The sequence below is a fragment of the Theropithecus gelada genome, chromosome X (genome assembly GCF_003255815.1).
Source record: "Theropithecus gelada isolate Dixy chromosome X, Tgel_1.0, whole genome shotgun sequence".
NCBI lineage: Eukaryota > Metazoa > Chordata > Mammalia > Primates > Cercopithecidae > Theropithecus > Theropithecus gelada.
In genome coordinates this window covers 26,204,426-26,220,748 of record NC_037689.1, presented here as the reverse complement: position 1 = coordinate 26,220,748, position 16,323 = coordinate 26,204,426, and positions in this window count along the sequence as shown.

The following is a 16,323-nucleotide window of genomic DNA, read 5'->3' as shown; positions in this document are numbered from 1 at the left end:
TCTAAACACACTAGGCCTACAGTAGTTTCAAAAACATATTCCCATTATCACCAATAAATATTCTTTCTGGAAAAGTATGCAAATACAGAGATGCAGGGATTGTTTTAGAGACTGTGATTCTGTACTATGTGGAAAACGTTCTGATACACTCCTCATAGGATGTGATATCACTTGGGATGAAGAAGCACATTAAAAGCACATTTTCAAAGAAAACCGATTTACCCAACTATAGAGACTCAGCTCTCTAGGGTTAGATAGAGTTGGAAAATTAAGGCTGGGCACAGCGGCTCATATCTGTCATCCAACATTTTGGGATGCCAAGGCAGGAGGATGGCTTCAGCCCAGGAGTTCAAGATCAGCCTGGGCAACATAGTGAGACCTTCTCTCTACCAAAGATTTAAAACAACAACAACAACAACAAAAATGGGCATGGTGGCACATGTTTATAGTCCCAGCAACTCAGGAGGCTGAGGTGGGAGGATTGCTTGAGCCCAGGAAGTTGAGGCTGCAGTGAGCTGAGATATTGCCATTGTGCTCCAGCCTGGGTGACAGAGTGAGACCCGGTCTCAAAAACAGATAAATAAATAAACAAATAAATAAAACAAAAATAATGAAAAAGCCCAACCAAACAAAAAGAGTTGGAGAATTAAAATCAGCACTGTAGCTCTATACAAAAGCATAAGAGAAAAGTTCAGAAACACACGAAGACCTCTATTCTAACTGTATTATTTAATTTTATAAAAAGTATTTAGTAGCATGTATAGGATAGACTCAGATTAAATGCTAGAATTAAAAAAAAAAAACCCAGAATTGTCAAGAAGAGTGTGAAACAATGCTTTAGTGTTGCATGCGATCAGAACATTCCCATAAGGGTCTGTCCTGGAATAAAACTTGTAGCTTTTATTCTAAAGGATGGTCATAAGATGATCAAAGGATAACGAAGTCTTCTCAAGAAGACAAAGAATAGACATTGAGTGCATTATATTAAATAATGTATAGTAATTACATATCTCCATGCTTTTAGACATGGGTCCAGACATTCTCCAACAAATACCTCATCTTCATCAAATCCTACATAGAGTTTTTTAAAAAGTAATTTCTACATAAATACATCTTGTCCTGCAAACCACACCCACAATTGTTGATCTCCATTAAGACCACATACTTATTTGCTTCAAGAAGGGATGATGTCTAAGCATCCGTGGGCTGACAGTCCCCAGTTTTGAGTATTTTGAAAGTAACATTAAAGCAACAATGATAGATTAAATGCTATTCCCTAAGTCCAGAAATGATGCTCTTGACACATTCAGAAGGCCTGAGATGACACTTTTCTCCTTGATGTAGTGATGGGTTTGCATGGAAGACTGACCTCTTACAGCTTTTTTATTTTTAATTACGGTGTATACAGCAGAGACTTTTAAAATATGAGTCTGAACAACAGACTAAAGCTCACTGCTATTATTCCTGTGGGGTTGTTTTCATCAAAACCACAGGCAGGCAGACCCTGTAGAAAATTGAAGCTAATGCAGAGATGATCAATAAGAAGACAGTATCAAAGCATCCAAAATATAGTAAAAATGTTTTCCTTAGGCATATTATCTGATGAATTTCAATAATTCTCAATTATGAAGGAATTGAAATTAAGCTCTTCCTTTGCTCTAACTAAAATAAACATCCAGGTTCTGTACAAGGTGGTGGTGTTGGGGGTCTAGGGAATTGATTAGATACTTACACGTTAAGATTCCACTATAGTAAGCAAGTATATGGTTTATAATCTGTAGTGTAAGTTTTAGCATACGTAACAGATTTGTTTAGTGATAGAGTGGAAATCAAAGATAAGTGGGAAGATTTTCTCACGTATCATTAAAAGAGGTTCCGGCTGGGTGTGGTGGCTCATACGTGTAATCTCAGAGCTTTAGGAGGCCAAGGTGGGAGAATGGAATGGCTTGAGCCCAGGAGTTTGAGACCAGCTTGGGCAATAAACCTCATCTCTACAAAAATCTTAAAGAAAACATTAGCCAGACATGGTGGTTCACGCCTGCAGGCCCAACTACTAGTGAGGCTGAGAAGGAAGGATTACTTGACCCTGGGAGGTTGAGGCTGCAATAAGCCATGATTGCACCACTGCTCTCCAGTAGCCTGGGTGACAGAGAAAGACTCTGTCCCCCCCCCCCAAAAAAAAAAAAAAAAAAAGAAAGAAAAAAAAAAACCCCTCCACCAAAAAAAAAACAAAAAAAAAAAAAAAAAAAAAAAACCAGCTTCAAAACTCTCTATCTGTATCCCCAAAAGGGAGCCCAAGAAAGTCATTCTTTTAAGAAAGCAGGATTGCTTCCCCTTAATACTCTAGATTGTATAAAACAAGCATATGCACTGTTATAATTTCAGTTGGGAAACGTTGGGGAACTACATTCTATGATATTGAGTTGTATTTATTCACAGTTATCTCATGGAATAATGAAAATCCAAGTCCATTCATTCTTTTGTGCAAACATAGCAAGGGTAAGATAGATGAGCTCTTACATTTTGTACATCTCATTACTTACTGTTAGTGATTTAAAATTAAAAGCAGCACAGAGGGGTAACGCCTATTTTAAGTTATTAAGTGGAGATTCTCTCCTTTCTCACACCAATATTCACTTACACTATGATTGCATAATCACTAGAAGCTGGGAACAAGTCATAATAGTAAGGCACGTGTAGAAGAGAGCTATTATCTTATGATTGTATGTAGATCTTCACCAAAGGGTCTTCAGAACATTGTGCATAGAATCAAACACATTAACTAATTAAACAAAGCCCATTCTCTAGAATATACTCTCTATTTTTTTTTTTTTTTTTTTTTGAGAGGAAGTCTTGCCCTGTCACTGCTCCAGGCTGGAGTGCAATGGTGCGAACTTGGCTCACTGCAACCTCCGCCTCCTGGGTTCAAACGATTCTCCTGCCTCAGCCTCCAGAGTAGCTGGGATTACAGGCGCCTGCCACTGCGCCCGGCTAACTTTTATATGTTTTAGTAGAGACAGGTTTCACCATCTTGGTCAGGCTGGTCTCGAACTCCTGACCTTGCGATCCGCCCCCCCTTGGCCTACCAAAGTGCTGGGATGAATATACTCTATATTTTATAGATAAACGTACAGCTGAAATCAAGCAGGGTACGCTTTAAGACTTAAACACTGTCTAAGAATTGACCTGGAAATGGAGATGGGTTTTTGTATATTGGACCTTGGATGTCCTATGGTGGTGACAAAACTTTAGCGAATTTATTTTTGTATATAGCATTCTATTTGTTTAAAGACGAATTTAGATTTGGAAGTTCATGTGCAAATTTGTTACATGGGAATACTGCATGATGCTGAGGTTTGGGGTACAAATTAACCTGTCACCAGGTACTGAACATAGAACTCAATAGGTAGTTTTTCAACCTTTGTACCCCTCCTTCATTTCCCGGTCTAGAGATCCCAGTGTCTATTGTTACCATCTTTATGTCCGTAAGTACTCAAGGTTTAGCTCCCACTTATAAGTCACAATATGAGATACTTGGTTTTCTTTTTTGTGTTTTTCTTTTTATGATCTGGGCACTATATGATGTTCAGAATGTACCTAATTACCTTGAAGAGTATTCGCATTTGGTGCAACCTTATTATAGATCATCAATACTGAATGTATACATCAGATAGGAAAAATTCACATATATCCAAAGAATGCAAACATGTTTGTTCAACAGAGGTATTCTACCCACTTCGTTTGGGACACATAAAATATTAACACAGAGCTATTTGAAGCTTTAACTACTTGGCCTGCTCTCCAGCAATGATAAGGGATAAAGCTTGAAAGAATTTAGCAGCCCCTCAGTTCATATTCAAGTCTGTGTAAAGCATTATAAGACTCTTGTAAAATTACTAGGCCCTAACTCCACCTTGCTACTTAAAGAGGAGATTTTTGCACAGGGAAAGCCTGGAATATGATCTGAGTGTGTTGTTAGTTTCTAAGGTGGTCATTCCATGCAATGTCCTCTTTGCCTGTAACCTCCTACCAGCCACAGCACCCAGTGCCTGGTGTCAGTACTAGAAATGGGCTGCTGTCCATCTGCCAAGATGCCTCAAACTGCACATACAGCTTCTTGCTCAAACTAAGGGCAGCCTGTCCCTGGACACACTAGGTATCTAACTCCAGAGTTCGTTCCTTGCATTAAATACCAGTCTTTTCATAAAATACAGGCTACTCTTTCAAGGCCATAAATGTAAAATAGAAATACAATTGCATTTCCTTTCTGTAGTCAGTCTTATAGTCTTCAAAAATATACCAGAATGTCAGGCGACCATCAGGTAATGATCAGGTGGTTGTTAAATATCTCTCTAAAAGAATCATTGGTCACAGCCAGTGCCAGCAAAAGGCAGTCTCCACATAGAAAACACCTGAAACAGGTGATCAGCAGTTTCCCAACAAGATCTCTGGAGTTGGGCTAGTGGGCTCAAGCCTGCACATTAAGAGGCAAAATGGCAGAGTTTCATGATTATATGAGCTTCTAGGGAAATTTGGCTGATAAGGAAGAATGCTTCAAGTGAGCATGCCTATAGCCTCTAGTAAACACAATGAGCATGCTCACCTCCCAAACACTAGCAGGCCACTGCACATGCAGACAGCCCACCCCAAGGGAAGAATCCGGAGAGAAGTAATGCAAGACCATGCAAGCATGCCAATGCATGAAACCCCAAGTCAAAAAGTCAAACTGTGCACTTGAATCTCTCAAGGCACTCTCTTGGCACTCTCCCAAGTATGCTTTACTTCCTTTCATTCTCACTCTAAAGCTTTTTAATAAACTTTCACTCCTGCTCTCAAACTTGCCTCAGTCTCTCCTACTACCTTGTGCTACTCTGTTGAATTCTTTCTTCTGAGGAGGCAGGAATTGCGGTTGTTGCAGACTCATACGGATTTGCTACCACTAACATATTTTGGTGCCATGTGACTTGGATACCTTCTACTGCTAACGTATCGATATGGTCTGGCTGTGTCCCCACCCAAATATCATCTTGAATTGTGGTTCTCATAATCCCCATGTGTAGTGGGAAGACTTGGTGGGAGATAATTGAATCATGGGGACGGTTTTCCCCAGTTTTCCACATCCTGCTCTCATGATAGTGAGCGAGTTCTCACAAGATCTGAGGGTTTTATAAAAGCCTTTTCCCCCTTTTGCTAGGCACTTCTCCTTGCTACCATCATGTGAAGAAACACGTGTTTGCTTCCACTTCCGCCATGACTGTAAGTTTCTTGAGGCCTCCCCAGCCATGCTGAACTGTGAATCAATGAAATCCCTTTTCTTTATAAATTACCCAGTCCTGGGTATGTCTTTATTAGCAGCAAGAAAATAAACTAATACACATACCCACAGCCATATAAGATTTATAAGTCTATTAAACACATGCCTTGTTTCCCTTAAGTGGTAAAATACGATTTCTCAAACTTCAGTGCTGTGGGTGTTTGAGGCTGTATACTTTTTGCTGTGAGTGGCTGTCCTGGGAATTACAGGATGCTATGGCAGCACCCTGGCGTCTTTGCAGTAGATGCTGGTAGAACTTTCTTCCCTTTGCTGATGAGAACCAAAAACATCTCCAGACATTGCCAAATGTTTCCTGGAGAGAAGCAAAATCGCCTTTTGTAAAGAGCCACTGCTGTCAACTATCAGGATGGTAAGGACTATATTTTATTTAGCACTGAATATACCCAAGACTGGAGCACAGCCTGGTTACAGTAAGTCCTCAATCAATATTTATTACACTAAATTGACTAAACGTAGCAATTAAAACATCTCTTGAAAGAGCAGAGAAGTCCCTGGACTCTCTGCCATGTAAAGTTTCATATATCATTGCTGTCATTTCGAGAGATGATGGTTTCTAGAGACAAGAATATTGCATAGGTCTAACTGTGGAAATGTAATGTGAAATCCTCATAAATCTTAATTATTATAATATGCAAAAGCAAAGAAAGAAACTTCCACATCTCAGAGGGAGACACAGCATTTATTTTACTCCATAACTCAAAGTTTAGGAGCAGAAGAGACTGATTATTACCCTACAGATCCATTTCACATCGATGAGAGTCCATTTCATTCTCTTTTTCTTTGGATAAACAACCACCAGTGTATCTTCCATTCAGATACTGTTTCTTGAATCATATGTCCAGGATGATAAAGTCTTGGAAGAGTATAAAGCCTGACTCTTTGCAGACCAAATTGCTCTCTTAGTCGTGCAATTTTTCTTCTCTGCAGAGGTGTAGACATGATCACCTTATCAGTGCTTGACAATTTCTATTTATTTCCTTTCCTACATAGAGAAGAGGAAGAAAATGGGATCCTGAAGTCTGATCTCTGGCTGCTAGAAAGAAAAATTTTGCGTTAACTGTACAGAGAAATCATCTCAAGATGTGTGCGCTAAATTGGCCTGTGACAGGTTTCCATGTTTGCCTCAAGTGTTATGTTTAGAATCTCATGGTCAGGGAAGGCTGTATTTCCGTGCAGAATCCCAAATTGCAGAGGGCAATGATGGCAAGACTGAAGGGGGTCACCACCCGCTTTACAGAGAGATTAATACAGGAGCATGCCCAGCAGCAAAACCAAGACTGGCTAGGGTTTTGGGTTCGATTCTACACAAAATGGAAAACCAATGGACACATTTTGCGTAAGGGAAGGATGTAATCAGATGTATGCTTGACACACATCTCCTTGACTGCTCTGTGGGGGGTGAATTTTGCTATCCTGGCAGAAGAGAGACCAGGTGGGAGCTGAACATGTTTGGGATTAACGTCAGGGGGGAATGAAGTTGAAAATGTGAAGGAAGTGGGTTGCCTTTTGGAAGCAGAGCCAATGAAACTCGCTGATGCATTAGTTGCACAGAGTTAGGGAAAAGATTAATCTCATATAATCCTTTCCTTGTGGGCTTCGATGACTAAGTGGTGGCATATGCACAAATAGTGAAACTGGAAAAAAGGTAGTTCTGGGGGATGAGAATCAAGAGTTTTCTCCGGAGCATGTTAAATTTGAATGTATACAGATAATAAAATTGAGATAACAGTCAACATCTAGACTTGAAATAGAATTTTAAAGAATTTTTAATATTAAAAATTAAATATTAAATGTATACTTTTTCATTTAATGTTTTTATTTTTAATTATTATGGTGACATAATAGCTGTGCATATTTATGGAGTACTTGTGATGTTTGGATACAGGCAGATAGTGTGTAATGATCAAATCAGGGTAATTGGGGTTTCCATCACCTCAAGCATTTATGATTTGTGCTGGGAGCATTCCACTTCTATTTTTTAGTTATTTTTAAATATATAAAAAATTGTTGTTAATTATGGTAATCCTAGCATGCTAATGGCTACTAGATCTTATTCATTCTATCTAACTGTATTTTTGTATGTAAGAAAAAATGAATATAATAGTTGCAACTTCATAGAAATTGTGGCTTTGTGTGTACATTTGTCTGTGTGTGTGTGTGCATGTGTGTGTTTATTTGTTATCATATTTAGAAAGATTACACAGATTATGGGGGTCTTTCTCAATAGGCTTCTTTTCCGTTACCAGCTCCTGTTGCAGTCTCTCCTGTAAAACGGTTTAGAAGATGACTCTACTCATGAATAAACCACTTCAGCATCTTGTTTAATAAAGAAAAGTTGAGCACAGCAAACATGTCCATCCAGAGATAAATGAATAACTATGTGTATGGTGCACCTAAACAGAGGAATTCTATGCATTCTTTACAACAGAGAAAAGGCATACATCATTCTGTAGTAACATGGAATCCTGCTCTACAATATATAAAGTACAAAAATGTCACAGGCAGTAAGCATGCAATGATCCTGTATTAGTCCAGGTTCTCCAGAGAAACAGAATTAAGGAAGAGATGCATTTTAAGGAGTTGGCCTATGTGATTGTGGGGGCTGGCAAGTCTGTACAGTGTAGGGCAGCCACGAAGGCTGGGAATTCAGGCAGGAGTTGCCACCTTGCGTCCAAAATCTACAAGACAAGCTGGAAACTCAGGCTGAATTATTACGTTGTGCTCCTGAGGTGGAATTTCTTCTTGTTCGAGAACCCTCACTTTTTGCTCCCAATCAGAGGAAATTCAACCACATTATCAAGGGTTACCTTTCTTTCTTAAAGTCTACTGATTGTAAATGTTAATCCCATCTACAAAAATACCTTCACATCAACATCTAGACTATTGTTCAACCAAACAGCTGGGCACCATAGCCCAGCCAACTGGCATATAAATTTAAGCATCAGAATTCTATTTACCTTCAAAAAGTTAAATGTAGGTATATATAGGTAGATGTATGTAAATAAAGGAAATGGCTAGAATGATACATAGCTAAACTTGTAATTGATTAAAGGAGTCATCTCTGAAATTGATTGGGAATAAGAAAAAGGAAAGTCTTCTATTTTGCATTACTTTGTATTATTTAGTTCTTTCTACAGTGAGGATAAAATTATAAATTACATATGTAATAGAAAGTACTGTAAAACATAGCCAAAAAGTTATACTGTAAAGGAACATGTAATTCTGTCTATGAATAAAATGAATTAAAATACAATCTGGCAAAAGATAACAATAACAAAAAGAAATGAAAACTATAAAATGACACTTTAATATCCTTCTGAACTAAGAATAGAATGTGTGTTTTCTTTTTTTAAATGGTAGAATCAGTAAAATTTAGTGGAAATACAACACTCCTTGAAATGGGAGGGTTAGAATGAAAAACTGAGGCTCCCTGATGTTGCAAATTCCACAGAAAAAATAAGTTCCTCTGTATGTTAAAGACAATGGGATGCAAATTAAAACAGGTACGTGGGAGGTGCCACAGAACAGAGTCCAGCGTCGTGCAGTTCTGGGTCCCTTCATTTTTCATAAGGCTATATTGGGGATGTTGATGTTGAATTAACACAAATTATGTATATGCAAATATGACTAGTCTGATAGCTATTGGTGGTGGTTTTTTTGTTTGTTTGTTTAATTTTTTGAGATGGAGTCTCGCTCTGTCGCCAGGCCAGGCTGGAGTGCAGTGGTGCCCTCTCGGCTCACTGCAACCTCTGCCTCCCGAGTTCAAGTGATTTTCCTGCCTCAGCCTCCCAAGTAGCTAGGACTACAGGCGCGCACAACCACACCCAGCTAACTTTTGTATTCTTAGTAGAGACGAGGTTTCACCATGTTGGCCAGAATAGTCTCGGTCTCCCAACTCATGATCCGCCTACTTCAGCCTCCCAAAGTGCTGGGATTACAGGCGTGAGCCACCGCACCCAGCCTTTTTTTTTTTAAGTCATTTACAGCAGCTCCCCAGACAGGCTTTTTTACTGTGCAAAATAAGTGGACTTTAAAAAATTCATCATTTTATTAGAAATCATTTTAATTAATAAATTTATTTAGTTAATTATTTATTTTGGCAAAAAGTACATTTCAAATATTCTCACAGCAATGGACTTCAAGAAGCTTTTCTAGATCTCATTATTTAACAATCCCCCTTCCCCTCTAAAAGTACCTCCTGCAGCTCTCACGACCTGCAGCTTTGTTGTGTGTTTTTGTTGTTGTTGTTGTTCTTTTTACTAAGATTTGCTTTTCATAAGCTGAAAGCAGTAAGCTTGATTCCAGTTAGCTTCAATATAGCAGTTTTACATACTACAGTTGCTAGATTTCTACAAAATAAGTGTGAAACTGTATTAGTCTGTTTTCACGCCGCTGTAAAGAACTACTTGAGATTGCGTAATTTATAAAGAAAAGAGGTATAATTGCCTCACAGTTCCTCATGGCTGAGAAGGCCTCAAGAAACTTACAATCACGGCAGAAGGCGAAGGGGAAGCAAGGCACATCTTTTATGGTGGCAGGAGAGAGAGAGGACAAGGGGGAAGGTGCCACACACTTTTAAACCAACCAGATCTCTTGAGAACTCTATCACAAGACAGCACCAGGGGGATAGTGCTAAGCCATTAGAAACCACACCCATGATCCAATCACCTCCCACCAGGTCCCACCTTCAGCACTTGGGGACTACAATTCAAGATGTGATTTGGGTGGGGACACAGAGCCAAACCGTATCAGAGACTGAAGATATTTCTCTGAAATCATGCCATTGCTATAAGAAGAAGAGTCAATCGTATTGTGTTCCCATGGGAAGTAAATATACATATATATATATATATATATATATATATATATATATATATAATTTTCCTATGCCTAAAAAAATCACACAAATGAAAAAATCAAATTTGATATTTTATCGAGAAATAAAAGTTGGAGACAGAATCCTTAACCTGAAATGTCTGTGTGCCCAGACATTCACACATAAGACAGGAAAGTGGGAAAGGTCCCAAATCTGATGGTATTCACCCTCAACCCAAAGAGCTAAGGTAACACTTCCATTTTCAACAACTTAATCTGCTTTTTTTTCTTTTTTTTTAAGTTCGAGTGCTTAAAACCTATTTTAAAATGAATTTATTAAAAATGCTAATTACCATAGTTGCCAAAAAAAAAAAAAAGGTGAATCACCACAACTACATTACTACACAAGGGAATCTGCACTGCTGAAAACTTTTCTAAACATTATATTTATTTAAGAGATGGGGTCTCATTTTGTTGACTAGGCTGGAGTACAGTGGCACATTCATAGCTACAGCCTTGAACTCCTGGGATCAGGAAATCCTTGCACATCAGCTTCCTGAATAAATAGGACTAGAGGCATGCACCACCACACCTAGCTGATTTAAAAAATTTTTAGTTTATTGTAGAGATGGAGTCTTGCTGTGTTGCTCAGGCCAGTCTTGAACTTTTGGCCTCAAGCCATCCTCCTGCCTCATCTTCTCAAAGTGCTGGCATCATAGGTGTGAGCCACTGCATCTGGCCACTGTAAACATTTTTTAGAACAATTCACAATGTGTAACAAATATCTTAAAACGTTCACACTCTTTTGCTTTTTTGAGATGGAGTCTCACTCTGTCTCCCAGGCTCGAGTGCAGTGGCGCGATCTCGGCTCACAGCAACCTCTACCTCCTGGGTTCAACTGATTCTAGTGCCTCAACCTCCCAAGTAGCTGGGATTACAGGTGCCTGCCACCACACCATGCCCAGCTAATTTTTGTGGGTTTTTTTTTTTTTTTTTTTTTTTTTTTTTTGTATTTTTAGTAGAGATGGGATTTCACCATGTTGGCCAGGCTGGTTTTGAACTCCTGACCTCAAGTGATCCTCCTGCCTTGGCCTCCCAAAGTGCTAGGATTACAGGTGTGAGCCACTGCACCCAGATCACATTCTTAAACTCACTAATTCCACTCCTAAGAATATATTCTAAGTAATGAGTCAAAGAGCAAATTGCGATTATTATAGGAAGGTGTTCACAGCATTCTGAAATTTTAAGCATCTAAAAATCTCTTAAATCCTCAATGCTGAATACATTAAAAGAGGGTTTTATCATGTGACTTTCACTGAAAAGGTTTGGTACAAAACATTTAATATAATATGGTCCCAATTATGTAAATATATACATAGGTGTAGCAGCAGCAGATATATAAGAAAGAAAAAAGAAAAGAGTGACAGTGAGAGAGAGCAAGGGAGAGAGAGGGAGAGATTACGAAGGATATATGCATTGAAAAAAAACTACAGGGAAAAATGAGCAACGTTCTAACAGGAATCAGACCAACATTGTTTTCATCTCTTGCCTCAGTCTCCCTTTTTCTCTATTATTGATGGGTTAGTTTTGCATCAGTCTACTGTGGATAAAGAATCTTCAAAACATTGTATGAGAGCCCATCTTAGTATGTTTGGGGTGCTATAATAAACCACCATAGCCTGGGTGGCTGATAAACTACAGACATTTATTGGTCACAGTTCTGGAGGCTGGGAGTCCAAGATCAAGGCGTGGCAGATTCAGTGTCTAGTGAGGGCTTCCTGTTTCTTAGAAGGTGCCTTCTTGCTGTGTCCTCACATGGTGGAAGGGACGAGGGAGCTCTCTGGGGTCCCTTTTATGAGGGCACTGATCCCATTCATGAGGCTCCACCCTCATGACCTCAGCACCTCCCATAGTCCCCCACTCCTAAGACTATCACTTTGAGGGTTAGGATGTCAACAAACATTCAATTTATAGCAGAGCCTCTGGTTAGAAAGTGGGCCATGAAAACAAGCTCAACTAAAAATAGTCTTTAGAAATGACTGATTATTTTCCCTGAATTTAGATGTTGTTCAAAATAAAAATAGTGTCACTTAGAAAGGACAGTGCTTCAAAGCGTGATTAATGATATGAGTGTTGAAACTTAAGTTTGACCTCTTTAAGACATTTTAGCATTTTCACTGTGTCATGATGCATTCTTTATTCTTAATTGTGCTCCATTGCAGAAAAATTCGAAAAGAATGAAGATTGTGACTGGCAACTTTCTTCAGGGCAATTTAATTATGAAAGATATAAACCCTCAAAGATTGTGTCACAATGAGTTAGTGTTATACAACAGGGAAATAAAACAGGTCATAACTTCAAAGAAACACATCTGAACTCCTGGTTTTTATTCAGGTGTTCAGTCTGTCTTGCACTAGAGGAGCGGTTTTGACATAAATAGATGCAGCTTCGTAGAACTAAATTTGGTTATAAACCACATAGTAGAAAACATTATTTCATTTAAAAAGAAAGAAAGCATGCCTCCATCTTCAGGGAATCTTCATTTATTTTTACTTTCCCTTTAAAGACAATACATTGTTTTAAAAGAAGGTTTTGAAGAAACAACAGCCAAAAATGAGTTGAATTATTCCTTTTCATGAAACATCATATTATGATTGGCTTAAAGGACTCCATAGTACTTGTCAGTAATCCATTAGAGTTATTACATTTTAAAATATTTGGACAGAAAGAGACTGCATTACTAAGCAAGTTGGAAAAGAGCTTTCAACTCTATAATTGATATGACAGAGACTCAATGCAATGTCTTCTATAGGTTCTTTTCTATAGTAAAAGAAAACAAAATAAACACAGTGGGTACAATTGCAGTATTGGAAATCATTTTTTATTCATTTGCTTTGTGAATTGCAACCAAACTTTCATGTAACCAATTCCTACTGAAAAGGTTAAAGTCAGACATGTCCCTTTCTGAATATTACTTTTTAAAAATGTCACCATGATGCTCTGGTGTTGTCATAAGGAAACACGCAAAGATCTTAGTAAGTTGTTATTTCAACTTCAGGTAGCTTATGCTATCGAGATTCACACAGAACACAAACCATGTACCAATGGATAAACTCTTACAGATTTTTTTTCATAGTATGATTATATATTAGTCTGTTCTCACATTGCTATAAAGAAGTTCCTGAGACTGGGTATTTTATAAAGGGAAGAGGTTTAATTGGCTCATGATTCTGCAGGCTGCACAGGAAGCATGATGGCTTCTGCTTCTGGGGAGGCCTCAGGAAACTAATAATCATGGTGAAAGGCAAAGGGAGAGCAGGCTCAGCTTACACGACCAGAGCAGGAGGAAGAGAGAGAGGGGAAGAAGTGCCACACACTTTTAAACAACCAGATCTTATGAGAACTCACTCACTATCATGACACAGTACCAAGGAAGAAATCCACCTCCATGATCCAGTCACCTCCCACTAGGCCCCATCTTCAACATTAGAGATTACAATTCAACAAGCGATGTGGGAAGGGACACAAATCCAAATCATATCAAATTATAATATTCTTTTAAAAATAAATCGACTTGTCAAAGTTCTATAATAATCCTATTGCAGTTGAATACCCCAAAGAAAATTAAATATACTGCCAAAGAAAGTTTTCTGCTTTCAGGTGCTTCATTCCACAGGTTGTTCCTTCTATGGCAAAGAACTGCCTGTTCTAAATAAACCAAAACGATTTCTCCCTTTTCTAATTATGAGCTGAGAGCTGGATATGGTTAGGCCAAAAACTAAGCTGACAGAATTTGTGTTGCATTAATTTGAATGACTAAGTTCTCTCTAATTAATTACAAGTGGAAATGATGTGCTTCTCTTGCTGACATGGGGGTATAGAAAGAGCCGGAGTTTCTCCTACCTGTGCCTTCCTCCAAAACTGAATGAGATCAACCACAAGTGGGGCTTTGGAAAAGATGTAGTTGGAATGGACAAAGCTATTAAGAGTTTGGAGTCCTGCATCACTCTGTGAAACCGAGGCAATCACCAATCCAGATTATGAAAGACAAAGAAACTTGCAGACATGGAGTCTACAAAGAGCTAGCATGGGGTACATAAAAAACTGAAATTTCTCCTACCTGTGCCTTACCCCCAAATTAAATGGAATAAACCACAAGAGGGGCTTTGTAAATATGTTGTTAAAAATGGCAAAGCTATTAGTATCCCAGGGTCCTGCATCACTCTGTGGAACCGAGACAGCCAAAGACCCAGATCATGGAAGACAAAGGAGCTTGCAGACATGGGATATTTAAAGAGCTGATATGGGGTATATAAACGGCTGGAGTCCCTCCTTCATATGTCCATCCCACCTCCTAGATTGACTAGAATCAAGCACAAGTGAGGTTTCAGAAAAGATATAGTTGAAACGGACAAAGCCATAAACAGTCTGGGTTCCTGCATCACTCTGTGGAACTGAGCCAGCCACCAACCCAGATTACGAAAGACAAAGGAGCTTGCCGACATGGGGTATATAAAGGTCTTATATTGGGTATGTAAACAGCTGGAGACCTTTATATCCCTTCCCAACTCCCAGCTTGACTGAAACCAAAAACAAGTGGGGCTTTGTTAAAATATACTTGAAAATGGCAAAGCTATACATAGCCTGGGGCTCTGCATGACTCTGTGGAACCAAGACAGCCACCAACTCAGAAATGGAAGACAAACAAATTCTTTCTTTTAGAGCTTTTGCATTTTTAGACTTTCATATTTCAGCACCTTAACCTCTTGGCTAAATAATGCAGCTTGAGTTGTGTTTCCACGTCTTTCTTTATGAAAAGTCTACCCATTTAACCACACCATTCAAAAATATATAAATTTGAAGGCATTTTCATTCTTATATATTTTTAATGGGAAAATATACAATTTTATTATTTTTCAAACATTTCCCTTGTAATATGACGTTTGCTTAAAGCTGAAGTTGTCCCCTGGAAAGGCCTGCTAGAGGCAAGTAAAGTACCATTAATGTTTTTTCATGCTTGCTAATAAATGTATGCAAAGTCTTTTTTTCAAGTTTTTTGCACTTTTTTATTCAAATAAGTGTACATTTCATTAAATGGCAACCATGAAATACAGAGAAGATTGTCAAACTAAAGTCAGAGAAACTGCTTCGATTGCTATTCCTTAAGACTTTTGGCTAATTAATAAATGTCTGATTCATATATATGTATGTATGGAAAGGGGGTGTGAATTGAAATTAAATAATGTTACAAATAATTTAAAAGTCTGGAGCAGATGCATAATAAATACTGAACTTAATTTTTACCAGCTTGGGGATTCAGCTACTCCAAAATAGCATTAAGAATATTTTGCTGTACTATCTTCACAAAAAGTAAAGTTAACTAAATGATGTTCTGTTCCCAACTCGGCAGTTAAATATTTATTTAAGAAACATGAGGGAGAAACCGAAAGCTGTATTGGGAAGTTATGTACCTGAAACTAAATTATCAAGGCTCCCAGTCTTTTCCACAAACTTGTAAGTAACTTATTTTTCAGTATGACAAACAGATACTTGTGTCAAATTTTTAATTGTAAATAAAGATACATGTGAATTTCTGCCTACTAGTTTTCTTTTAATTTTTATCATGTGAGTTTCCATTGAGAGGAGAAGTTTTCATTCCATATGTGAACAAATTTGAAAATACAGACTTCTATTTTGCTTTCTGAATAATGGTTTCTGATCGTAAATTAGAGAACAATTAAAATTAGAACACTTATCTCTTTAATGAATAATATGATACACGGCACCAATTAAAGCTGCATAAATATTTGTTGATCAATGGTATATATATGTGACATAAATTATTTGGTAATTTTAATTAATTGCACATGAGAAATAAAAAATAGTAATATTCTACAACAAAACACAATGTAGTATTCATCATGTCCTAAATATGAATTCAATACTGGAGGCTAATTGTTATAAAATATTGACAAATACAAGTTTTTCCCTTCTAAATATTTTAAGACATTCTTTCTATTTCCTCTGTATGCGTTTAGCCAACTACTTGCCTACTTGCTCTTTATTTTTTCGAGACAGGATGTTGTTCTGTCACCCAGGCTAGGGTGCAGTGGCATGATCATGGCTTACTGCAGCCTCAACCTCCTGGGCTCAAGCAGTCCTGCTGCAGCTTC